This window comes from Entelurus aequoreus, linkage group LG09 (assembly GCF_033978785.1).
Source record: "Entelurus aequoreus isolate RoL-2023_Sb linkage group LG09, RoL_Eaeq_v1.1, whole genome shotgun sequence".
In the NCBI taxonomy this organism is placed as follows: Eukaryota; Metazoa; Chordata; class Actinopteri; order Syngnathiformes; family Syngnathidae; genus Entelurus; species Entelurus aequoreus.
Window position 1 is genome coordinate 12,812,850 of NC_084739.1, and position 26,689 is coordinate 12,839,538.

The 26,689-nt window shown below is 40.0% G+C and overlaps 1 protein-coding gene across 2 annotated transcripts in view; it reads left to right on the top strand.

Moving 5' to 3' along the window:
* Positions 1–26,689, top strand: part of lzts2a (leucine zipper, putative tumor suppressor 2a) — a 102,921-nt gene that overhangs the window by 38,771 nt on the left and 37,461 nt on the right. The window contains exon 2 of one of the 2 annotated variants that reach the window (XM_062058078.1): positions 528–629. The gene's annotated coding sequence lies outside the window, so the exon portion shown is untranslated. Of the gene's footprint in view, positions 1–527; positions 630–11,297; positions 11,584–26,689 lie in introns of those variants that run through there. The other variant, XM_062058077.1, reaches the window with a different exon arrangement.

Here is a 26,689-nt window from a genome sequence, read left to right on the forward strand (position 1 = left end):
AGTGGTGCATCGTCCCAGCTCTCTCTTTAAATGGTGTCACAGTAAAGGAAATAAAGGGAAGTGTTTTTAAAAAAGCATAAACATTTACAACATAGCTTATATCTGCCACCTGGGTAGAGTTAAAAATAAACTGCAGATTTGTCTGCATACAGAATGGGTGCAAATGCATCACACTGTGTACCGCGTGCTACCAGGTGGGGGCAGTATTACCCCCACGGCTGTCACCTTGGCCAGTGTTTCCAAACCTTTGTTGCATCAGGGCACATTTTTTACATTAGAAAATGTCATGGCATAGCAGCACCAAAAAACAAATGTTGGCAACAGGTGGATACACAGGTTAATTGTGTAACTCCCGTCATCTAATGGAAGATCATCTTATTGTTCTGTCTGTCAGAATAATGTACATCACTGACATTTTCAGATTGATCAAGTCATTTTTAACCAGCTAATGTGTTGACTTGGACTTTACCTGCCTCAGTAAGATCAGCGTCCACGTATCTGATGATATGCAAATGTGTTGTTTCTAGACTGGAAGCCCAGAGATGAGCGGCGTCTTAGGATGAGAACCGTCTGCCACCGCCCTGTCTCCCCCAGACCTGCAGGAGGAGCACGTTGGGCCTCAGCGTGAGGTAAAGAACTTTGCTGACTAACACCCCCATGCAGTGCTGGAAGAGTCAATTACGAGTGACATATTTATGGAAATGGAGGTCTTGGCCTCTGCCTTTGAAGACTCCGTTTAGGGGATCGGGTTTTAGGTGTGGATGGCAGTCGGAGAGTGTGGGCTGAGTCGGCGGAGGGGGGTTCAAGGGGTCAGGAATTCACAGCTGAGCCTGTATTGTTCCATCTGGCACCTGGCTGATTGCATTACCTCAGACAAGGTGTGTCGCCGGGCTCCAAATCACTTTTTTCTCCCTCCATCCGCCCGACTGCACTTCAATTTTAACACATTTCCTCATCACGCGAAAGTTTGTTTGTGTTGTAGCCTCCTGCATCCACCCAATGCCGGAGCCTGACCTTATCTTGTCCGGGGGGAATGCGCTGTTTGCAAGATGTGTGTTGAGATAAAAGTGTGTGGACAACAACACAGCAGCAGCTGTCTTCCTCTCCTCTTTCCACTAATTTCCACCATGACAGCCTTACTTCTTTCCTCTCTCGTTTGGTTCAGGGCGCTGAGGCCCCAGCTGTCTCTGTCTCTCAGTAACTAACCTTCATGACACAAAGGGCTCACTATGTGGATAACAACCCTACTTTTTTGTTGTAATGTGACTTAAACCCCACCAATCAAATAAATGGGCAATCAGCAATATTTGATTGGTTACATTTAAATTCAATATGTCATCCCCATCAAGAAGGGTTTAGTTTTGAATAGGGATGTAACGCTATGAACATTTAATATCACGGTTATCATACACATACTGAAATCTTTGGAACAAGTTTTTTTTATAAATAAAATGAGTAGTTAGAAAACTCACTATTTTGTTTCTTGTGCTTCTCTGATAGTGTTTGGTACGAATATTTTGTCTGTTTTAATGGCTAAGCTTTTATTATTTCAAAAATTGGTTTGTACTGTAAAATAGCGTAACACTATTATTTCTGACAGGCATTGTGGCGTCCTACTCTGTTCAGCAGTCCTTGAACACACCGTGACAACACCTCCATGTCGTATTCCTTTGGGTATAGAATGGTCACACTGTCACAGGAGAGCACAGCTTGTAGGTTCAATGTGCACAATTGAATATCTTAGTTGCTCAGACAGCAATGTGTTTATTTGAGTTTAGATTGGGATATGCTGTTTCTTATTAAGGAAAGACCTAAATAGGCCATTTTCCACCTGTAACCTCTTGTTCCTGGAACTATAGGTTCCTATAGAAGTGTGTGATTTGTGTTTCCACCACATTTCACAGTTAACGGTAGTTAAAGTTAGAAGTTAAAGTCCCAACGATTGTTACACACACACTGGGTGTGGTGAAATATGTCCTCTGCATTTGACCCATCCACATGTTCACCCCGTGGGAGGTGAGGGGAGCAGTGAGCAGCAGCGTGCTCTGGAATCATTTGGTGATTATAGTTATTTTGGTAGTTTATACTTACAGGCTGATGATGTACGGAGGAGTGGTTTAATATATTCCTACACTGATACCATGTAAATAAACAGACACTATTAGGTCACAGTTATTTTACTAAAAAGTTAGCACATGAAATACAAACCAATAATATAATAAATTATATGCTTTAAAAATAAAGTGTAGCGAATTGTTCATAAAAAGTCAGGCTTTTGTTCTCAAGATTATCATGGCGGTCGTGTATTTGAAAAATACGTTTTAGGAACGCGCCCAACAAACGGTGGCTCTAAGGTGCGCGCCTGCGCAATTGCGCACTGCTCACGCGCCCTCTGCCCACAATAAATTCATACCGCGCACAAATAAAATCCAATTTGAACTCAAAACAAAATAAACATGACTACCGTATTTTTCAGAATATAAGTCGTTCCGGAGTGTAAGTCGCATCGCCCGAAAATGCATAATAAAGAAAGAACAAAACATATATAAGTCGCACTGGAGTATAAGTCGCATTTTTTGGGGAAATGTATTTGATAAAATCCAACACCAAGAATAGACATTTGAAAGGCAATTTAAAATAAATAAAGAATAGTGAACAACAGGCTGATTAAGTGTACGTTATATGACGCATAAATAACCAACTGAGAACGTGCCTGGTATGTTAACGTAACATATTATTGTAAGAGTCATTCAAATAACTATAACATATAGAACATGCTATACGTTTACCAAACAATCTGTCACTCCTAATCGCTAAATCCGATGAAATCTTATACGTCTAGTCTCTTACGTGAATGAGCTAAATAATATTATTTGATATTTTACGGTAATGTGTTAATAATTTCACACATAAGTCGCTCCTGAGTATAAGTCACACCCCCGGCCAAACTATGAAAAAAACTGCGACTTATAGTCCGAAAAATACAGTATTTGTTCTGTAGGATTTTGCAATGCAACTGCGTGAGTGACTGGTGACAACAATAGATAAAACCATGTTCATCAACACTGTTCGGTTATTGTAACATCTGTCAAGACCAGGGGTGGGCAATTAATTTTTACCGGGGGCCGCATGAGCAACCCGAGCACTGCTGGAGGGCCACATCGACAATATTAAATGTTGCTCAATATTATTTTTGATATATATCGTAAGATAAATAATAATAATAATAATAATAATAATAATTAATAATAATAGTAATACTTCAACATAGTGTGTGTAACAGCATTCCATGACTAATATAAATAAATTAACATTAATAATAAATGACAGTAAAATAAGCACACTTATGACTGAGGAGTCATAGTGTAACTTTGTGTGGTGTTTGAGTTGTCCGACTTTTTGTGTGGCCTTAAACGCACCAGTGGTTTAGTGGTATGCGTGTTGGTGACAGATGACAAGTTGGTTTTGGCCTGGTTTGTACGGCAGAAAATGACTAGTTTTTCGAGATAGAAGTGATTTACTCATGTTTTTGGTGTGGTTATGTCCGAATATAAACAGTTTTGCTCAATAAAGTGATCAATATAATTCCTGTCCTTGAAGCATCTCGATAGACGTTACAATAATTGAACGGTGTTCAATTGAACGGTGTTGACGAACACCGTTAGGGCCGCTTGTTGTCACTGTCACTCAGAGTTGCATTGCAAAATTACACAGAATAAATGTGTTTATTTTGTTTAGAATTCAGATGGGATTTGATTTGGTGCGCGGCATATATTTGCTGTGCGCAGCGGACGCTTGAGCAGTGTGCAATTGCGCAGGCACGCACCTTAGAGGGAACGTTGCTTGGCAGTCCATGTCTTGTTGGAAACACGCCATTCGTCATCAACTTTTCTCTTTTTACCGTCTCGGGTGTAAACCGTGCATCACTTGTCGCTGCATGTGCACCTTCACTCGCAGGTTACACACGGACACACGCCCATAAATAATACTTTTCAAAATAAAAGCAGCACAGTTGTATTGCGCGCACGACATAGATGTTTTTTCAACTTTATTTTGTAATTTGTGATTGCAGCTGTTCACATTCACTCACAATCACGCACACGCATACGTCCACACGGAAGTAATACAAATAACGATTTTCAAAACAAAAGCAGCACCGTTGTATTGCACACTCGACATAGATACTTTTTAAAATGTATTTTGTAATTTATAATTGGCCTCACACGGGCCGGACAGGGACGCACAAAGGGCCGGATGCGGCCCGCGGGCCGCAGAATGCCCAGGTCTGGTCAAGACGCTTTAAATAGGACAGGAACTCCATTGATCACTTTTTTGAGCAAAACGGTTTGTATTCGGCCGTAACCACACTAAAAACATTAGCAAAAAACGTATATCTATCAAAAACTGGTCATTTTCTGCCACACAAACCAGGCTAAAACCAACTCTTTGTCATCTTTCATAACAACATCAGCCGCTCGTTCTCTCTCACCTGCACCAACATATGGCACTTAGCCACTGATGCGTTTATGACCACACAAAAAGTCGGACAACTCCAACAACACAAAGTGTAAATTCCCGGTCGTTACGCTAAGAACCCCAAATCAGATGTGTGCTGATTATACTGTCATTTATTAAAATATTTAATTTATGAATATTAATCATGAGATGCAGTTACCAGATTACATAAATGCTAATAAAAATATATGTTTACAGACTGTTACAGGAATGTACACTTTTCCATTACTTACATCTCATTGTGCAACATGAGAATGTTTTAAGGGAAACTAAATGTGATCTCTGAAATGGGTACAGGCATTGAAATACTAGTACACAGCTCAGGAAAAACAATATTTTCTTTTGTTATTTTCATTTTAGGTGAGCCAAATCACTTATATTAGAAAATAATCTGATGGAAATAACTTCTGTCATTTGATTATTATAATAAAACACTTAACTTGTTATTAAGTCAGGTTCGGGACAGGTGTGATGTTGGTATGGCCACAGTGTGCATGTGTGATGTTGCTCACACGTGCTCCACTGAATCCTCAGGGAGTTTTTACATATTCTCAGATATATGAAAAATTAGAGGGAACGTTTCCCCCAACTGTGTTCAACCAATCAGCATTCGAAAGCACAGCCAGCCACTGAAAAGGTTCCTGGTAGCTTCCAAAAGTTCCACTTAGCAGGCAGGTACTCCGAAAGGTTCCTGAAGAACTAAATCTACCTGGGTAGTTTTTAGTGGAAGGACAGGGGGAACTTTATTTACCCGGGTAAGTGGGAACGTTCCTGTAAAAGTTTCTGCGGTGGAAAAAGGGCCTAACGTCTCTTGTTTTCTTGTTAGCATTTAAGATAGCGAGCTTGTGAGTTTATCAAAGTGCTGTTATCAATCACAGTTTTTTCATTTTTAATTCAAAATGGTAATACTAACCGTCAGGAGTTTTACCACGGTTATCATTATTACCGTTTATCTTTACATTTCTTCTCCACCCCGTCAACCATGTTGTAGTTTTTAGCGCTTCCATATCGAGTCTACGGACATAAGTTAGAACTATATGCTACAGCGGAGGTTTTATGGCATGCATGTCCAGATGTCTGCTCCACAGCAAGAGAATAGAGAAAAATAAGGATCTCATTGACTACAACTTTGAACTACAACTGGAAAAAAAATGTCGGACTTGCGCAAAGCGTTTTGGGTATACCTCTATCATATATGGAGATACAGTCCATCCGGAAAGTATTCAGAGCTTCACTACTTCCACATTTTGTTATGTTACAGCCTCATTCCAGAATGGAATACATTCACATGCTTATAAGTATTCACAGCCTTTGCTTGATACTTGGTTGATGCACCTCTGATAGCAATTAAAACCTCAAGTATTATTAAATACGATGCCAAAAGCTTGGCACACATGTTTTTGGGCAGGTTCGCCCATTCCTCTTTGCAGCAGCGCTCAAGCGCCATCAGGTTGGATTAGAAGCATTGGTTTTCATCCAGGATGTCTCTGTACATAGTACTGTACGAGTCTCCCAGTTCTTGCCGCTGAAAAACCATCCCCACATCATGATACTGCCACCATCATGCTTCACTGTAGGGATGGTATTTGGCCTGGTGACAAGTGGTGCCTGGTTTCCTCCTTGCTTTCATGCCAAGGTGTTCAGTCTTTGTCTCATTAGGCTGGAGAATTTTGTTTCTCATGGTCAGAGAATTTGTTACATCCGGACAAACTTTTTACTAAGAAATGGCTTCCGTCTGGCCATTATACCATTCAGGCCTGATTTGGGGACTGCTGGAGAGATGGTTGTCTTTCTAGAAGGTTCTTCTCTCTCTACAAAGGAATGCTGTAGCTCTGACAGAGTGACCATCGGGTTCTTGGTCACCTCCCTGACTCGACTAAGATGAATGCAGCAATGTACAGAGACATCCTGGATGAAAATTAACGGTTCCCATCCAACCAGATGGAGCTTGAGGGATGCTGCAAAAAGAAGAATGGGCGAAACTGCCTAAATACAGGTGTGCCAAGCTTGTGGCATCATATTCAAAAAGACTTGAAGGTGTTATTGCTGCCAAAGGTGCATCAACAAAGTATGTGAATGCTTGTGTGCATGTGATTTTTTTTATTTTTAATACATTTGCAAAATTAATACAAAGAAACTATTCTTTAGAGCTGCAACAATTAGTATTTGTCGACAATAGTCGTGAAGTCATCACTCGTGTTTTTCCGGGCGGAAGTGGGTTCCTCGCCAAAACAACGGCAGTGATAACATGTAAAGTTTGAGGGTATTTCCTCTTATTTTTGTTAAAAACATGACTACCTTGCTCATTTTGCAAAGCGGACTTTCTTTTATGGCAATCTGTGATACGCGAGCATTTAAAGCGGAGACATGATGTCGTACATTTGGAAGGAGGATGCATTTTAACCTCGGTAAGAGCGTTAGCTTCTACCTTGCTTGCTAGCTAACAAGAGTGAGACGAAGTTTTGTGAAAAATAACTATCAATTTAGCCAACGTCACATCAATTTAAGTACGTTTTTAAAGCATTGCAGTTTGCAATGCCGAAAAAAAGGCACTTTGACAAACGCCATCCAAACACACACACACACACACACACACACACACACACACACACACACACACACACACACACACACACACACACACACACACACACACACACACACACACACACACACACACACACAGTGAGAGACACTGACAGGCACCAATGCGGAGGCATCAAAAGAGTAAACATACAATCTATTAAATAGCAAACATTTTAAGAATTAATCAAATATACATTTTTACGCTTTGAGTCTATTTGCAATGCCGTCAAAAAAGGCACTTTAATAAATGCGAACCGCGCGTGAACACACACACACACACACACACACACACACACACACACACACACACACACACACACACACACACACACACACACACACACACACACACACACACACACACACACACAACAGACATTCTTGTATTTGTTACCTTCTTGAGACCTCCGGAAATTGCCTACCTCTTTAGGACCACCCTTTCTAGATATATAAAGATTTGTATTTACAACATTAGTAATATATACATACTCACTACACCGGTATGTTTTAGCGCTTTCATGGCGAGTTTACTGACAGATATAAGTAAGAACTTTACACTACTTTATATTAGAAATGGCAACAGCGGAGGATGAATGTCCCATAACAAGATAATAGAGAAAAAGAAAAAGCTTATCGACTACGGTGTAGGCACGGACTACACACATTTTCAGGACTTATGCAGATCCCAAATACAGATCAGCAGGTACCAGAAGGTAAGAAAAGTTGCTTTTGCATAATATGGTGAAACAAAACACCAGATAATATGTCTTACCTTACACACACATCATAATAATACTTGTATGTTGAAGCACAGTACAATCCATCAAGCGGTGCGGCTTCATAGCTTACCAAAGTCGTACTAACACATTTTTGAGGGCCGTGTGTAATGTTCTATATTTTCAATGGAACATATAAAATGTTGGTGTTGTTTACTTGAGTCATATTGCAGTCTACACATATCTCTTATGTGTGACTGCCATCATACAACCCAAATTATTCCGTACATTAAGCGCACCGGGTTATAAGGCGCACTGTCGAGTTTTGAGAAAATGAAAGGATTTTAAGTGCGCCTTATAGTCCGGAAAATACGGTAATGGGATTGTCTGTCTTGACGTGTCTGAATGCTGACAAACCAACTTGTGCTGACTCACACAATCCGAAAACACACACACACACACAAACACACACACGCACACGCGCGCGTGCAAGGCTCAAAAGCTTTTTTGTGTTACATTCAGTGTGGTGAGGTGGTCAGGCCGGCTGTTAATGGCAGCAAAGTGCAGAGACGGGAGAGCTGAAGTGAACTTTCTTCTCACTTGTTGACCACCGAAGGACTCGGGGGAGTGCATGTAAAGTTTAAGTAAAAAGTTTAAGCGTAAAGCGCTCACACACACACACACATCCACACGCACACACACATCCACACACACACTTTAGTCCGGCGTTCCTCAGCTCTCTTACACTGTGGCACGCAACAAGAGACGGCAGTGTGTGTGATCTGTAAATAGCCTGATGCTGAAAACAGTTGGTGCATTAATCACGTGCATTAGCATGAGTCAACCTTATTTCACCATCCCAACGGTGGATCGCGTTGCAAAAAGCTTTGCTTCTTTGCTCCGGCAAGCCTGTCTGAGTTGTGGTGCATGGGCGATCTATGCCAGTGGTTTTCAACCTTTTTGGAGCCAAGGCGCATTTTTTGCGTTTAAAAAATCCGGAGGCACACCGCCAGCAGAAATTATTAAAAAACGAAACTCAGTTGACAGTAAAAAGTCCTTGTCGCAATTGTTGGATATGACTTTAAACCATAAGCAACCATACATCAATATAGCTCTTGTCTCAAAGTAGGTGTATTGTCACGACCTGTCCCATCACGCTGTGACTTATTTTTTATTTTTTTTATTTTTATTTTTATTTTTATTTTTTTTTATTTGAATTTAATAATCAATCAACAAAACAATACACAACAATACCACAATAATGCAATCCAATTCCAAAACCAAACCCGTCCCAGATTCCGAACGAACAAAGGTCTTAACTCATTCTCTTTCTATGCCACATCAATGTGGAATGCGTTCCCAACAGGTATAAAAGAAAGGGCATCTCTATCCTCCTTCAAAACCGCAATAAAAGTTCACCTCCAGGCAGCTACAACCCTAAACTAACACCCTCCCCGGATTGTTAATAATCAAATGTAAACAATCAAATGCAGATACTTTTTCTTATGCCTTCTGATCTCTCTCTCTCTCTCTCTCTCTCTCTCTCTCTCTCTCTCTCTCTCTATGTCCACTACTTGCTGTCCATATCCTACCAAGTCAGACCTACACTGTTCCAATATCCATTTCTCTGTTCTCAATTGTTGATGACTGATGATAACAACCAAACCTAACCCCCCCCCCCCCCTCCACACCCCAGATTTTAAATAATGTAAATAATTCAATGTGATTATCTTGTGTGATGACTGTATTATGATGATAGTATATATCTGTATCGTGAATCAATTTAAGTGGACCCCGACTTAAACAAGTTGAAAATCTTATTCGGGTGTTACCATTTAGTGGTCATTTGTACGGAATATGTACTTCACTGTGCAACCTACTAATAAAAGTCTCAATCAATCAATCAAAGCAACATTAAGAACAACAATAAACAGAGCAATTGAGAGCAATTGAGGACACACAAACATAACACGGAACAATCCAAATGTAATGAAACAAAAATGAACATTATCGACAACAGCATCAATATTAGTAACGATTTCAAAATAGCAGTGATTAAAAAAACCTCATTGATATTATCATTAAAAACATTAATTAAAAAAAATAATAATAATAACTGACTTATTTTGAGTTTTTTGCTGTTTTCCTTTGTGTAGTGTTTTAGTTCTTGTCTTGCGCTCATATTTTGTGGCTTTGTGTTTTTTTGGGGTATTTTCCTGTAGCAGTTTCATGTCTTCCTTTGAGCAATATTTCCCGCATCCACTTTGTTTTTGCAATCAATATTATTTCTGTATTTTTTTATCCTTCTTTGTGGCGACATAGTTGATTGTCATGTCATGTTCGGATGTACTTTGTGGACGCTGTCTTTGCTCCACAGTAAGTCTTTGCTGTCGTCCAGCATTCTGTTTTTGTTTACTTTGTAGCCAGTTAGGTTTTAGTTTTGTTCTGCACAGCCTTCCCTAAGCTTCAATGCCTTTTCTTAGGGGCACTCACCTTTTGTTTATTTTTGGTTTAAGCATTAGACACCTTTTTACCTGCACACTGCCTCCCGCTGTTTACGACATCTACAAAGCAATTAGCTACCGGCTGCCACCTAAAAAGTTAAAGTTAAAGTACCAATGATTGTCACACTCACGAGGTGTGGCAAAATTATTCTCCGCATTTGACCCATCACCCTTGATCACTCTCTGGGAGGTGAGGGGAGCAGTGAACAGCAGTGGTGGCAGCGCCCGGGAATCATTTTTGGTTATTTAACCCCCAATTCCAACCCTTGATGCTGAGTGCCAAGCAGGGAGGTAATGGGTCCCATTTTTATAGTCTTTGGTATGACTCGGCCGGGGTTTGAACTCACAACCTACCGATGTCAGGGCGGACACTCTAACCACTACACGGTTACTCTGCTGAGCTCCTACACTCAACAACAACACATAATTTGCAGACTATAATTACTGGTTTACAAAAAATATTTTTAACCCAAATAGGTGAAATTACATAATCTCCCACGGCACACCAGACTGTATCTCACGGCACACTAGTGTGCCGTGAGATACAGTGGCTGAAAAACACTGATCTACGCGTTACCTGCTGTCACCGGCCCTCGCTCACCTCTGCGAGTGTGGAAACGGTACACAAACACGTTACGTAATTTAGCCCATGTGGGTTAATTGGACCCCCCTGCTCTCATCTCTCGCTTTCAGTTTCTGATGCAGCTGATGCTTGTTTGAACATTTCACAAGAATGTGTCGGACACTGATGATGATTGGAGGGAAAAGGGGGGGTGTTGCCTTAATGCCAAAAGGGGCCAATTTGCACTCATGCATAGCCACAAAAATAAATAAAGAAACACAATCCTGTGCAGGAGTTTGCATGGAAAGAGAGAGTGGCCTAAGGAGCTAAAAAGAGAAGGGGAGTTGGGTGGGGGGGTGGGATGTTAAAAGATGGAAACAAGAGGAAAGGGGGGTGCTGGTAGACAAACGGGAGGGAGGAGTGTGGGAGGCGGTGCTAATGCAGACAAGCAGGGAGGGAAAGCAGAGAGGAGTGAGAGGAGGACAGGAGAGGAAAAGAAGGCGGGGGTGTCCGTTTTGAAAGTCCTCGTGTCAGGATATGAAGAAGTCTGGTAGAGGACGGTGGCACAGGACGGATGTTAGACAGCAGCGAGCAAGTGGCTGACCAACCTGGCCCGGACTGATCGTTTTCGTTTTTTTCCCCGCAAAAGAAGAGGAGAGAGCGCCCCAAGAGGAGGCAGAGATGCAAGGCTCTCACTGGGGTGAGTGTTTTCATAATGTAAAGGCTAAATGCCCTTTTTTTTTATTTTAGTTTTTGTAAAGTCGATACCCTGCTGTTTTCGCCTCATTTGCATGAAGTTGCTTCAGAAAAACGTGTGTTGATGAAGCCACAAATGGAGGGTGGATCTACTTGGACACAAAAGTTGCTTGGCAGGAGCACTCCCACATTCCCAATGGACTTATCGGGAGCTGGAAGCCTAATTAAGATCTGATGTCTGTGATTACATTATGAATGTTGGGAAGTGAAAGCAATTGGATGGTTCGGTTGACCGGTTTGATGATGGGCCCATGCTTTTATAATACTGTGGCCAGACCAAAGCCGGTCTTTGTGTATATGATATGGATTAAAGACCACACGCAAACTTTTTAAAGTCCTGACAACTGATAAAAACAGTGCTGTTTTTGGTTATTTGTTTACATGACAATGGTGTTTTGTAGCCTGAATACACAAACCTTCTGGGCCTCAGAGTTGAAGCGTTGTTGTAGTTGTCTAGCAAAGTAAAGTGCGCAACACTGCTACTCAATACTTGCTTAGTATGCTTACATCAAATTCTAAACTCACATACGTATGCCAAATAAGTATATTGAAAGGTTGCTTTTGTCCAGGAGGACATGTACTTGCGTTGTTGCATTGCGTGACATTGCCAACATTTTAACAGGTTCATGTAAAAAGCCATTGTTTTGACAGTATTGTCACCTGTATGTAAAACTTGTCAAAAACAAAAGTTTTTATCGCAAAAAACATTAATGGACAGTTATGTCCACAGTGAAGATTAACCAGAACTTTCAGTATTTATGTGATTTTACGGCAAGTTTTCTTAACTAGGACAATTTTAAGTTTTGTTGTGATAAACAGTCAATGTCACTATTAGTCCACAATTGTCTCTATTTACCATTGTGCTTGTCTGGCTTCTGATTAGCGACACATTTAATGGGATTTAAAGTAGGGATGTTCCAATTAGGGTTTTAGTCTGTCAATTCCGATACTGATCAAAAATGAGTGATCGTATTAACTCTTAAAAAAACATATTTATGATGAGTGCTGTTGACAGTTTAACAATATCAATACACAATTTTAACTAGTTCCCTTTGTTTTATTACATAAAATTGCAAACTCTGTCGTAGTACACAAAAACGTAACAAAAAAAGAGCTACTATCTATTACTCATTGAAATAATATTGCCCTTAAAGTCCTCCTGTGTCCAGGTACTTATTCTCTGAATTTGTAACAATAACAAAAACAAATGATTTTGAGAAGATAAAAATATCGATCCAATCACTCTAGTATCGATTGTATACTGACATTACCTTTGGTGTCGACGCCACCAATTTATGGATCGATCTACCCTCTTACATGTCGTCTTCTGAGGCATTAATCGGCAATGGCGGTATTATACTTTTTCAAGAAAGTCGGTCAATACTGATTGGTGGCATTTTTTTCCCCAGAAAATTTAGGTTAAATATTAAATTGTAAGGTTCCACTGCAGTGTAGTGTACCAAATTTTCGAACTGTAAGCCGCTACTTTTTTCGACGCTTTGAACTCTGCGGCTTATAAGACGGTGCGGCTAATTGATTGGTTTGTCTTCGCTAACGGCCATAATGTTTTGTATTCAACAAATAGTTTTCATATAACACAGACAGACACACTGAAAAGGTATGTTATTGTTTGTGCTATGGCGTCATCTTTTGGATGAGTTCGCTTACTGTAGTTGCAGTATTTCCTTGCCTTCCTGCCTTGAACCGGAAGTACAAGTGTGGTTCCATCTACTAGTCTTCCATAGCGTTCTACTAGTATGGTTTCTTCATTCATCACTCCAAGCAACGTTTCAATCAATCAATCAATCAACCAATCAAACTTTATTTATAAAGCACTTTTTGGCAAACACAAAGAGCTGTACACAAATAAAAAAAAAAGAAAGAAGAGGAAAACATACAAACGCACACACACAGCGCTGATGACAATTAAAAAACAAAACATGGCATGGCACTGAGAACTAGAGGAATTACGCCACCTTTGAGGCGTCCACACTAAAGAATAACTAATATTAACACCATCCGAAAAATAGTATGAAACCTGATCAAGTTTATGTAAAAATGAAATATAATTACATTGATAAGTTGATTAAAAAAAACATAACATTGAAAGAATAATAGTAGTAATAATAGCAATAAATAAGATAGAAAATAACACAGTAAAATTAAACATTTAAAAATAATAAAAAACACAAAGAGTTTAACATGATCAGTAAAAAGCCTGATTATAAAGATGTCTTTAGCCTTTTTTGAAAGAAAAAAATGTTCTCTGCAGTCCTGAGGCTCTCTAGCAGGCTGCTCCACAGGTGGGGGCCGTAGTGGCCAAATGCCGCCTCACCGTGGGTCTTTGTTCTATTATTTGGTCAAGATAAAAGTTTGGTGCCAGAGGACCTCAGGGTTGATACGGTAAAAGCAGGGCGGATAGAAACGAAGGCACAAGGCCATTAAGACATTTAAAAAGTAATTATAGAACATTAAAATCTACTCTGAAGCGGACGGGGAGCCAATGCAGCGACTTTAAAACTGGTGTAATGTGCTCCCGCCCTCTGGTCCTCGTCAGCACATGTGCTGCTGAGTTTTGTAATAATTGTAGACTTCTGATATTTTGGGGGGGAAGACCAGAAAGAAAACGACAGGAAATAAGAGCATGCATTAGCACCTCCGTGTTGGCTTGAGAGTAACAGGCGGACTCTGGCTATGTTCTTAAGATGATAAACTATTTTAGTCATTTTTTTAATATGTGTGATAAAAGTCAGCTGGGAGTCAAAAATCACATGCAGATTTTTTCTAGATTGTGTTGGTAATTTTGGTTTTTCCCTAAAGAAACCCTTTGTTTTGTCCTGGTTGAGCTGTAGGAAATTAACTCCCATTCATGACTTGATGTCTAAAATACAGTTAAAAGGGTATTTATTGGTCCTGTGTCATCAGGAGACACGGCAATGTAAAACTGTGTATCATCAATAAAACCGTGGAAATTGATCTTCTAATGACGTCCCCAAGAGGTAGCATTATAAACATTAAAAAGAATGGGACCTAAAATTGAGCATTGGGGAACCCTACGTCTTATCTCATGGGTTCCTGAGGAACATGCATCCATACTTACATAAAAAATATCTGTCTGTAAGACAAGGGAGAAAAGTTTTCCAATATAACTAAAATAATTAATACTTACCGGTACTAAACCGTCACATGCTTGATACTTGTGTTTTTAAGCATACTTGTACGTGCTTTCGTAATGTAATCAAGTTAGCGTCATTAGCATTAGCTAGTATGCTAGCACATTTACAAGCGTCTGTTACTATTATTAACTTACAATGGCATTCTTTTTGTACTGTTTGTTTCACAAAGTGATATTCACCAAAATGTCACAGTGGAGTTATTAAATCTGTTTAGCTCATTGGAGAGCTAGCTTCTGTAGCTGGTAGGTCCATGACGAAGATCTGTGTTTTGTTTGACCAGCTGTTTTACTGCCGTGTTACAGGCATCGTTTGAAAATAATTAGGATATGTAAATAAACATTTACAAAATAACTAATTTCACAACGTATATATCTGCGGCTTATAGTCCGGTGGGTACAACTTATATACCGGTGCACTCTGTAGTTTGGAAATACGGTAGTTCTCTACACTAGTACTCATGTAGATATAGCCTTAGATTGTTTATTTTTGTTAGCAGCTTTGTAGCGGTATTTACAGTCACAGGGGATTTTAAGAAGAGATATAGGACTATAAGATAATAGTAAAAATACAAATTTATCACCACATATTTGCTGAAAATGATTAACTTTCCTGAGTATAAGCTACATATTTTAAAATGGACAAGGTAAGGCAGTAAAAACGGTGGTACTTGCAAAGCCAGATATTTTTAAGTTTGAGAGCCAGCTTTCTGTTGGAGTGAGTACTTTTTCTTCTGCTGCTGCTCATTATAGACTGCTTGGGCATTGATTTGAAATATTAGCCTTGGAAGAACAGTAAGAGCTGGGTTACCGGCCTCTGGACAGTTGGCCTACAGAGGACGTTATCCAATCTGTGCAGACGCACACACACACACACACACACACACACACACACACCACACACTTTTACATACCACACGTTGAAGATTAGAGGGTACATGAGTGACGCCACAGATAGCAGACTATTAGGCTGCATTGCTATCAGTACAACACACATTGGCGCGAAAGGTCTCAAAAGTTGTGTTGCTGTGTTGTTAAATCTTGTGTATGTGCACTGCACATTATTTGCCTCTTGCCAAGTTTTAAAATTGTATTTCTAGGGAAAAAAAACAAGTTTTAAGAGCTACAGTATATACTTATTTTAAGTCATTGACTAATTTCTATTCTAGTTTAAAAAAGTGTTAAAATTGAGAAAATAACTTCTAATATGTTTGGTTCCCCTTTTAAAGATTCTTCAACAGCTCAAGGATGCTAAATTTAAGAATTGCAAGTTAAATAATGCTTGTTTTCAAAATAAAATACTTATTTTTAGCTTAATAGTCCTGCTAATTTGTAGATATACAAAGCTTAATTTAGGATGCCTTATCAAGTAAAATTACCTGTCCATGAAGGTAGGTCATTTCACTAGTTTTTGGTACAAAACCCAAAACCAGTGAAGTTGGCACGTTGTGTAAATCGTAAATAAACACAGAATACAATGATTGGCTAATCTTTTTCAACCTATATCCAATAGAATAAACGAAACCAGTGAAGTTGGCACGTTGTGTAAATCGTAAATAAACACAGAATACAATTATTTGCTAATCCTTTTCAACCTATATTTGATTGAATAGACTGCAAAGTCAAGATATTTAATGTTCTAACTGGAACAGTTTAAGAACAACATTTCTCAATGAGCTATTGCAAGGAATTTAGGGATTTCACCATCTACGGCCCCTAATATCATCAAAAAGTTCAGAGAATCTGGAGAAATCACAGCACAAGCTGCTAAGCCTGTGACGATCCCTCAGGCGGTACTGCATCAAAAAGCGATATCAGTGTGTAAAGGATATCACCACATGGGCTCATGAACACTTCAGAAAACCACTTTCAGTAACTACAGTTGGTCGCTACATCCGTAAGTGCAAGTTAAAACTCTACTATGCAAAGCCAAAGCCATTTATCAACAACACCCAGAAACGCAGCCGGCTTCGCTGGGCCCGAGTTCATCTAAGATGGACTGATGCAAAGTGGAAAAGTGTTCTGTGGTCCGACGAGTCCACATTTCAAATTGTTTTTGGAAAATGTGGACGTTGTGTCCTCCGGAACAAAGAGGAAAATAATCATCCAGATTGTTATAGGCGCAAAGTTCAAAAGCCAGCATCTGTGATGGTATGGGGGTGTATTAGTGCCCAAGGCATGGGTAACTTACACATCTGTGAAGGCACCATTAATGCTGAAAGGTACATACAGGTTTTGGAGCAACATATGTTGCCATCCAAGCAACGTTATCATGGACGCCCCTGCTTATTTCAGCAAGACAATGCCAAGCCACGTGTTAGAACAACGTGGCTTCATAGTAAAAGAGTGCAGGTACTAGACTGGCCTGCTTCCCATTGAAAATGTGTGGCGCATTATGAAGCGTAAAATACCACAACAGAGACTCCGGACTGTTGAACAATTTAAGCTGTACATCAAGCAAGAATGGAAAGAATTCCAACTGATAAGCTTCAAAAATTGGTCTCCTCAGTTCCAAACGTTAACTGAGTGTTGTTAAAAGGAAAGGCCATGTAACATAGTGGTAAAAATGCCCCTGTACCAACTTTTTTTCAATGTGTTGCTGCCATTAAATTCTAAGTTAATGATTATTTGCAAAAAACAATTTAGTTTCTCAGTTCGAACATTAAGTATCTTGTCTTTGCAGTCTATTCAATTGAATATAAGTTGAAAATAATTAGCAAATCATTGTATTGTGTTTTTTTTAATCTGAATTACACAAGTGCTAACTTCACTAGTTTGGGGTTTTGTAGTTTTTCATAAAATGTAGTCTTTTTATCTTATATTTTGTCAGTTCTTTTTTGCAGTGTGTAATTCCAAGTGCCGCGGGCCACACATTGTAGTATGTCAGCAGACATGTTTATAGTCAGCGTGCTTAGAAGCCGTGTATGCCTTCAACTCTTTGTAGTAGTCACCGTGACGTGTTGACATTTCATTTGTGCAAAGGCCGTAATTAAGTTGGAGGGCTCGATGTTTCTCTTTGTAAACACGGCAGCCATAAATGGGCAGGTGCTAAGATGCTGACATAAAGTTTGAAATGGAAAAAGGGGGGCTTGACTCAGAGAAGGTGGGTTACCTCATTCCCTGTGAGCGATACCAATGAGGTAAACGTGCGTTGCAGGTCACACGAAACAGTTTTTTGCTGTGCTGACTCATATATGGACACAACGGCAAGGTAATAACATTGCGCGGGCTTCAAGGTTTACTGTCCTCAGCTCCACTTTTTCCAGGGCTCATGTTGAGCTAAACCTCGAGCCAGGTATTTATGTAAAGCCTAGCTGGGACTACTGAGACCAAGAGGAGACAGCGAGAGATTAGAAGTCAGCCTGGCTTCTCTTCACTTTGCTGAATGAGACTTTTCCAAGCTAGTATGCCTCCTTTCTCCTACTCGCCCTCCATCTTTCCTCCACTTCCCAGCGAATAAACGCTTCAATACGTCGGCGCGTATGCTGTGCTCCGCCATGTCAGATATTTTTTTAGATGAGTGGAAGTGAATTATACATCAAGGCTAGCACAGTTGAACTGAGGCGTCGCTGCTTATGCAATAGCAACTTGTGTTCTGGCATCATTGTGTGTACCGTGGACTGCAACATCTTTGCTGAAATCTCAACGGTTTCTTATTATAATATTTTTCAACAATTTTTACTGTTTATCCATGTCTGTCTCAAACAGAGTGAAGCACCATTGTTCACTTTTTTCTACTTTTTAAATATGCATTGTAACACTGCACTTGTCCAATGTAATAGATGCAATTTGTCACACTGCTGAAGAAAAACAACAACATACCAACATAACAAAACTACTTTTAGCTCCCATTTGAATCTTTTGGGTTTTGCCTTCAAACCTTCCTGTATTCAGACTTGCTCCCTGAGTTTGTAAACAATAACAAATTGACCCAAAAAAGATTTTGTAATAGGATCAAGGAAAATAAAAATATTGAAATCATTTTAGTATTGTTTATACAGTGGAACCACAATTTACGAACTTAATTGGTTCCTGAACATAGTTTGTAAACAGAAAAGCTTGTATAATGAAGCAGAGGTCCCCATAATAATGGTAATATCCTCGACAAAAGTCCCTATTTAAATAAAATACTGCACACTGCGAAGACAATGTTTATACCGTATTTTCCAGATTATAGAGCCCACCGATATATAAGCTACACCCACCAAATTTTAAAGGAAAAAAATATTTTGCCATATACTTGCCGCATCGACTATAAGCCGTGAATATATACGTTGTGAAATTAGTTATTTGCAAAGCTTAATTGTTTCCAAACAGTGCCTGTAACACGGCAGTAAAACAACTGATCAAACAAAACAGAGGTCATCGTCATGGACCAGCTCTCCATCCAGCTAAACAGACTCAATAACTCCACGGTGAGGTTTTAGTGGATTTACCGAGGAATGTGTGAAACTGAAACAATACGAAAAGAATGGTGTTGTAAATTAATAATACTGACACAGACACTCTTAAACATATTAGCATATTAACTAATGCTAACGATTCTAGCTTTATTACATTACAATAGCACGTACAAAAATACAAAATATAAAAGACTCCTACAGACATCACACATGGGACGGTTTAGTAAGTATGAATTATTTTAGTTAAATTGTAAAACCTACAGACGTTGTTTGTAGTGATGAATGAAGAATCCTTTCGAGCAGAAACCCTATGGACGGTTTTACTTTCGGTTCACGGCATTGAAACAGGAAGTACTGTTTCAACCCGCAACACCTGCACTGAGTAAATTCATTGAAAAGATGGCGCCATAGCACAAAACAATAACACACCATTTCATTGTGTCTGCTTGTGTCTAATGAAAACTATTGAACACAAAATATTATGGCCATTATCGAAGAAAAATCCATAAATTAGCCGCATTGTTTTAGAAGTTACAGGGTTCAAAGCGTAGGAAAAAAGTAGTCAAGTGATTTATATTTATATAGCGCTTTTCTCTCTAGAGACTCAAAGTGCTTTACATAGTGAAACCCATTATCTACAACTTTAAGCTACATTTAAACCTGGGAGCAGGTGGTTGAAGTATTTTGCCCAAGGACACAACGGCAGTGACTAGGATGACGGAAGCTGGGATCAAACCTGGAACCCTTAAGTTGCTGGCATGGTTGCTCTACCAACCGAGCCACACTGGCCAGGTAGTAGCGGCTTATAGCCCGGAATTTACGATATATAATGTACCGGTATATATTAGGGATGTAACGGTATCAAAATCTCACGGTACGATATCATCAAGGTATTAAGGCCACTGTACGATATTATTGTGGTATATGTTTGTGCGATGTGTATATGTTTCAAGCAAATATTTTTTTTAAACTTACAGTTGAGTGCCTTGTAAGTAACAATGTAAACATCCATCCATCCATCCATTTTCTACCGCTTATAAACATCCTGGATAAAACAATAATGTTCACTTTAGTGTTTTTTAAGTTTTACTTTCTGAGAAGCAGTGTCCTCCACAGTGAGCATGTTTATATCAGTCTGAAATATGCTGTTTCTCAGAAATGTTTTAACTAACAATTGAACTTTGAATAATGTAAATAACTCACAAACTGATGTTTGACTTTGCTGTCTTTAAATAACTTTTCTGGATGACAGTTTATGAGGATGCGACTTGTCCAGGGTGTACGCTGCCTTCCACCCAAGTGTAGATAGATAGGCTCCAGCCCACCGCGAAATTGAGAGAGACAAGCGGTGGAAAATGGATGGCTCGATTGAGGATTTATGAAATAGTTTTTTAGTTCCCTAATGTTTCCCGTTTTGAATTTTTTTTTTTGGTGATTGACGATGTGACGTGACAGGCTTGCTCTGTGTCGCCTTGGAAACGCTCGAGACGAATTGCTTTGTATAGCGCAGACTTTCTTACCTCCACCAAAGAGGTTATGTTTTCACCAGGGTTTGTATGTCTGTTTTGTAGCAACATAACTAAAAACATAGTTATGGATAGATTTTGATGACATTTTTCAAGCAATATAAAAATATATATATATTTAATCAACTACGAACACACTTTACTTCCTTGTTACGGCGTTCCAAGGCCCACTTTGGCGCCCCGCACTGCGTGGAGGATTCTGGGAGATGCAGTTTAGTTTCATACCCGGCCAAAGTTAAAGTGCCGGAAAAAACTACACACCAAGTTTTTGTTTGACAGCGTCAGGCATCTCTGTATTATTGTGAAACCTTTGAAACCGAAATACCACGGTATCTACATTACTGTTACACCCCTAGTATATACATATCAAACCAACATAACAAGGCGGTAATAGTTCAACAATCTCTTTTATGTCAACACGCACACAAGAGCCTCATTGGTCCAAAACGTTACCCACCATTTTGCTACAATAGAAAACAGAGAAAAAGGAAAACGAGTTTACCTTGGGTTTGTGAATATTTGTGGCATTTTTGAACACTCTGGGAGTTTCAGAGTGATAAACGAGAAGTAGCTTCACATAATCACCGCTAGTGTTGGCACAAACTAGCAGTTTGAGACGATCCTTCATCTGCTTGTGTCCCGTAGTGCCTTCTGTAACGCTGTAATAAAGGTCCGAACAATTTCCCTTGTGGATCATTAAAGTTTGTCTTAGTCTAAGTCTGTGACTGTGTCTTTTTCGGTCTCATCACAGTGAAAGCTAGCTGCAGAACAAAGCCCCCTTCGATGATAAAATCCTTGAAAGTGAAGGCGCCGAGAGCCGTAGGCTAACTCGCTAAAACGCTAGCTCAAAGCGGTTGTCTAGCTAACCGAAGCTGTACAGCAAGACTGTGGGAGTTTGGACAGATTTAAAGTGTTTCTGATCACACAAAGTAATCTCTTAGACAGGCTGACACAGCTCTGACCGACGCAAAGGTACGACAATTGAGGAAATAAGCTTGACAGAAGTGCCGCTAGCTGTCGAAGCTCTTACAAACAGCCACGTACGTGTGTACAGGATGTGACGTAGGGGGGCAAGCCTTTTCAAAATGGTACGCCAAGACATGGTTCGCACACAGAGGCATATTAGGTGCGATGTAAAGGTTCGTAAACCGAAAAGGTCGCAAATGGAGGCCTTCGTAAATCGAGATTCCTCTGTATACTGATACTATATTAGGTATCAATAGTATTGACATCTACTCACCCCTACTTTACATTGAAGCTTTAGCGGTTAGCTTCTTGTGGGGTCCTGCTGGTTGTGTGTGTATTTTGCTTAGCCATTCCTTTTCCTCTAGTTTATTTCCTGCCATGATGGTGCGGATTAGTATCTTAGAATCGGCTTCACGCTGTGGAAAGACGGCACGTTCATTGCAGCTTGTACTCAAATTCAAGCCGGAATTTACGCAACTCCCGCATGTAACAAGGAATATGGAAATGTAATTGTGTCTCCCTGAGCATGCATCCCTTTTGAAGGAACCTTTCACCTGAGTACAATCCTACTGAGCATCTAAACCAGTGGTTCTTAACCTGGGTTCGATCGAACCCTAGGGGTTCGGTGAGTCGGCCTCAGGGGTTCGACGGAGCCTCCGCCCCGGAGGTCAAGACACACCGACTCATCGCGTAAATAAAAACTTCTCCCTATCAGCTTTATGGATACGGCAACAGCAGAAGTCAGACTGATTTGCATGTGTGTAATTTGTTGTGAGTTCATGCACTGTGTTGGTTTTGTTCTTTGAACAAGGTGATGTTGATGCACGGTTCATTTTGTGCACCAGTAAAAAAACATAACTTTGTCTTGAATTTGAAAAAAAAAAACATTTTATTTTTCACTGAAGAAGAGTTCGGTGAATGCGCATATGAAACTGGTGGGGTTCGGTATCTCAAACAAGGTTAAGAACCACTGATCTAAACACTGGGACACAGATGTGGTAAAGATCAGCCAGGCTCGGCCGCTCATCAGTTAATCAGTTAAAAAAGGTAAATATCGGCCTGGCGCCGACATTTTTACAAAGCTGTCCTTTGTAAAGTGGGTTGGGCTAACCTAGCAAGGGGCAAGTCATGAGGATGTCCATGAGGAAGGAAGTTTTTCCTTCATTAAAAAAAACCCAAACTCCAAAAGTGTCCATTTGAGTGCGAGATATGATGGATTGTTTGTTGCTACATGTAAATGAGTTAAGCTGCCACAGCCCCCTCACATCTAAACAATCTAGAATGGGAGATAACAGCCCCTTTCGCTCTGCTTTCTGCCCTCTGTTTAACTGAAACAATGGACCTCCGCTGCGTATACAGCCAGGGGCCACAGGGGGTGAAGGAAGGAAGGGGAGTTTCGGAGGGAAAGCTTCTCTGCAGGTGGGGACAAAGAGGAGTCAGACTAAAATTGAAATCAAAGATCAATGTGTCATCAAAGTTAAGGTCGAGAGGTATCATTGATTCTTGCAAACAAGTACATTGTGCCCTTAAAAATGACTTTTCATGGTATTTCCACTGTCTGCGTGCCTGACTGCCGCCGGCTAACTGTCAGTGGCTGGAAAAACTCTTGGAAAACACAACATTTCCAACAGATCAGGAATTTAAGCCATTCTCCCACTTTTAACAGACAGCTACCCCTCTCTCTTTCTCTTTCCACCTGCACCAGCTTACTGGAAACTGCATCAGCCCAAATGAGTGCTTTTGTAAATCAGGTCTGCTATGAAAGCAACAATTAAATTAGTCATGCTGTGTTTTGATCATCCGTTTGAGCGATTTCCTTTTAGAGGGAATTAGATTGTGGACCAAGCTAAATGTTATCTTGATCTTTTTTCAACTCTATGCTAAATTTCTCCTATATTTCCAGCTTTTTGTTGGCTTGCTAAACTGGGAAATAAAAACATTGACATTTGTGCACTTTTTTTGTGATCTGCTTTTACAATAAGATTTAAAGAAACACATGATTCATTTATACCTTTTAACTAGTGATTGGAAAGTGGAAATCAGCTTTTTATTTATTTTTCTCAAAATGACGCTAATGTAGTGGCTGCTAGTTGCAGGAGCTAGTATCTGCTCCTGTCTGTCCTCTTTTGTACTCTTGATGTTTCTCTCTTGTTTTCTTGTGTTTTTTGCCCTGTGGTTCAGGCCCCTTCTGCGCAGGTTTTTGGTGCTTTTTTTGCAGACTTTTGGATCTGCCTCGGGGGCGCCTTTTGGCCATGGCCATGTTTACACCGGAGACCAGTTGATGGCTCTATGCCACACCTGAGTTTGCATGGCGAGACCGAAAGAGAGTCGGAGGAAGAGACAGGGCTGTGAAGCTAGCGTCGAGATTGACGAGCTTCACGGAGCCCTGGCTGAATGAGCATGTATCCCTCAACGGAATCTCACTTATCTGTGCTAGTGGGCAACATAGGACGGAGTCAGCTCTCTGGGTTGCTCTGTTTGGTCTGTTGCGGTCTCTTGCTGTGCTGTGCTCCCCCCCCCACCCTCCCCCAGGCAGACAATTGGGGCGGCATGGCGTAGTGGGTAGAGCAACCGTGCCAGAAACCAGAGGGTTGCAGGTTCGCTCCCCGCCTCTTACCATCCAAAAATCGCTGCCGTTGTGTCCTTGGGCGGGACACCTCACCCTTTTCCCCCGGTGCCACTCACACCGGTGAATTGAATGATGAATGATAGGTGGTGGTCGGAGGGGCCGTTGGCGCAAATTGCAGCCACGATTCCGTCAGTCTACCCCAGGGCAGCTGTAGCTATGAAAGTAGCTTACCACCACCAGGTGTGAATGAATGATGGGTTCTACATGTAAAGCGACTTTGGGTACTTGGAAAAGCACTATATAAATCCCAGGTATTATTATTATTATTATTAATTGCGTGAAACACCGCAGAAGCCACCACAATGTGTGTAGGAGTTGAAATGGTGTTTTTGTTTTGTTGATTTTCAATGCATGTTTCAATCGTATGTGCACGATATTTACTTTTGCTCATTTTTTGTTTGTTTTTTTTGTTTTACTTTTGTCGCAGTATTGAATGATTGAAGCTTTTATTAGTAGATTGCACAGTACAGTACATATTCCGTACAATTGACCACTAAATGGTAACACCCGAATAAGTTTTTCAACTTGTTTAAGTCGGGGTCCACTTAAATTGATTCATGATACAGATATATACTATATATATATACTATCATCATAATACAGTCATCACACAAGATAATCATCAGAGTATATACATTTGATTATTTACATTATTTACAATCCGGGGTGTAGGATGTGGAGGGGGGTTTTAGGTTTGGTTGATATCAACACTTCAGTCATCAACAATTGCATCATCAGAGAAATGGACATTGAAACAGTGTAGGACTGACTTGGTAGGATATGTACAGCAAGTAGTGGACATAGAAGGAGAAATCAGAAAGCATAAGAATAAGTATCTACATGCAGACATGGCGCCCCTCGATTGGCAGCTGGTTGCATCAGATCTTTGCACTTTTAATGTCTTTTGTCACTTGTTTTCTTAAATTTTTACCTTTTTGTTTTAAGACTTTTTGAATCTGCACTGCAACCACATAATTTTCCCATTGTGGGATAAAATAAAGTCTATCCTATTGTATCCTACATACATAAAACATATTGTATGCATTTATTTTGTCTAAGCTAACTTTAAAACATGCAATACTACTGTATGGCCTGTGATATAATGTTTTTAGACAAATACACAACATGGAGGCACAGTTAGTAAACGCCCATGTTTGACCCCGTAATTTAACTTTAAATTTGTCACACGGTTCATTGCGCTTATCTAAACACCCTCTGTAACTTGTTGTCGTTTAATGAAATCACCACGGAATTTGGTACGCACCTTTAGGGCACTGACAAGCACATGTTTTTAAAATTTTACCAAGACTGGTTGGAAAAACATTTTCCATGATTAAAGGAAAACTTTGCCGGCAAGACTTAGGACCTATTTTCCTATAAGTCATTGACTATTTGTCTAATGATATTGTATATATACACTACCGTTCAAAAGTTTGGGGTCACATTGAAATGTCCTTATTTTTTAAGGAAAATCACTGTACTTTTCAATGAAGATAACTTTAAACTAGTCTTAACTTTAAAGAAATACACTCTATACATTGCTAATGTGGTAAATGACTATTCTAGCTGCAAATGTCTGGTTTTTGGTGCAATATCTACATAGGTATATGGAGGCCCATTTCCAGCAACTATCACTCCATTGTTCTAATGGTACAATGTGTTTGCTCATTGGCTCAGAAGGCTAATTGATGATTAGAAAACCCTTGTGCAATCATGTTAACACATCTGAAAACAGTTTAGCTCGTTACAGAAGCTACAAAACTGACCTTCCTTTGAGCAGATTGAGTTTCTGGAGCATCACATTTGTGGGGTCAATTAAACGCTCAAAATGGCCAGAAAAAGAGAACTGTCATCTGAAACTCCACAGTCTATTCTTGTTCTTAGAAATGAAGGCTATTCCACAAAATTGTTTGGGTGACCCCAAACTTTTGAACGGTAGTGTATATTGTACATGTTGCACTACACTGATGCTGTATTTGACAAGGCAAAATGCTAAAGAGTTCCAAGGGCAGTCAGACCATAGATCAGATATTTTGTCTGGTCTAGTAAGTTTTCCTCGACACGCTGTGCTTCTAACCTCATTTTCCGAGACACCGATGGGACAAGTTGCTTCAAAATGAGCCCATAAATAAGTATGGCCTGGACAGTTTGCGTCCCCAAATGACCATCTTGTCTCCACAAGACCGAGTGATGTCTAATTCCTCCTTCTTTTGTAGTTAGCTGGCTGCTCTCTCCGTCAACCCCCACAGGGACATTTGGAGTGTTCCTGCAATAGAATCTAGGTTGGGGTCACCCCATATTTGAGAGCTCTCACATCCAAATTAAAGAAACTGTAGCCCAGGGGTTCTTAATTT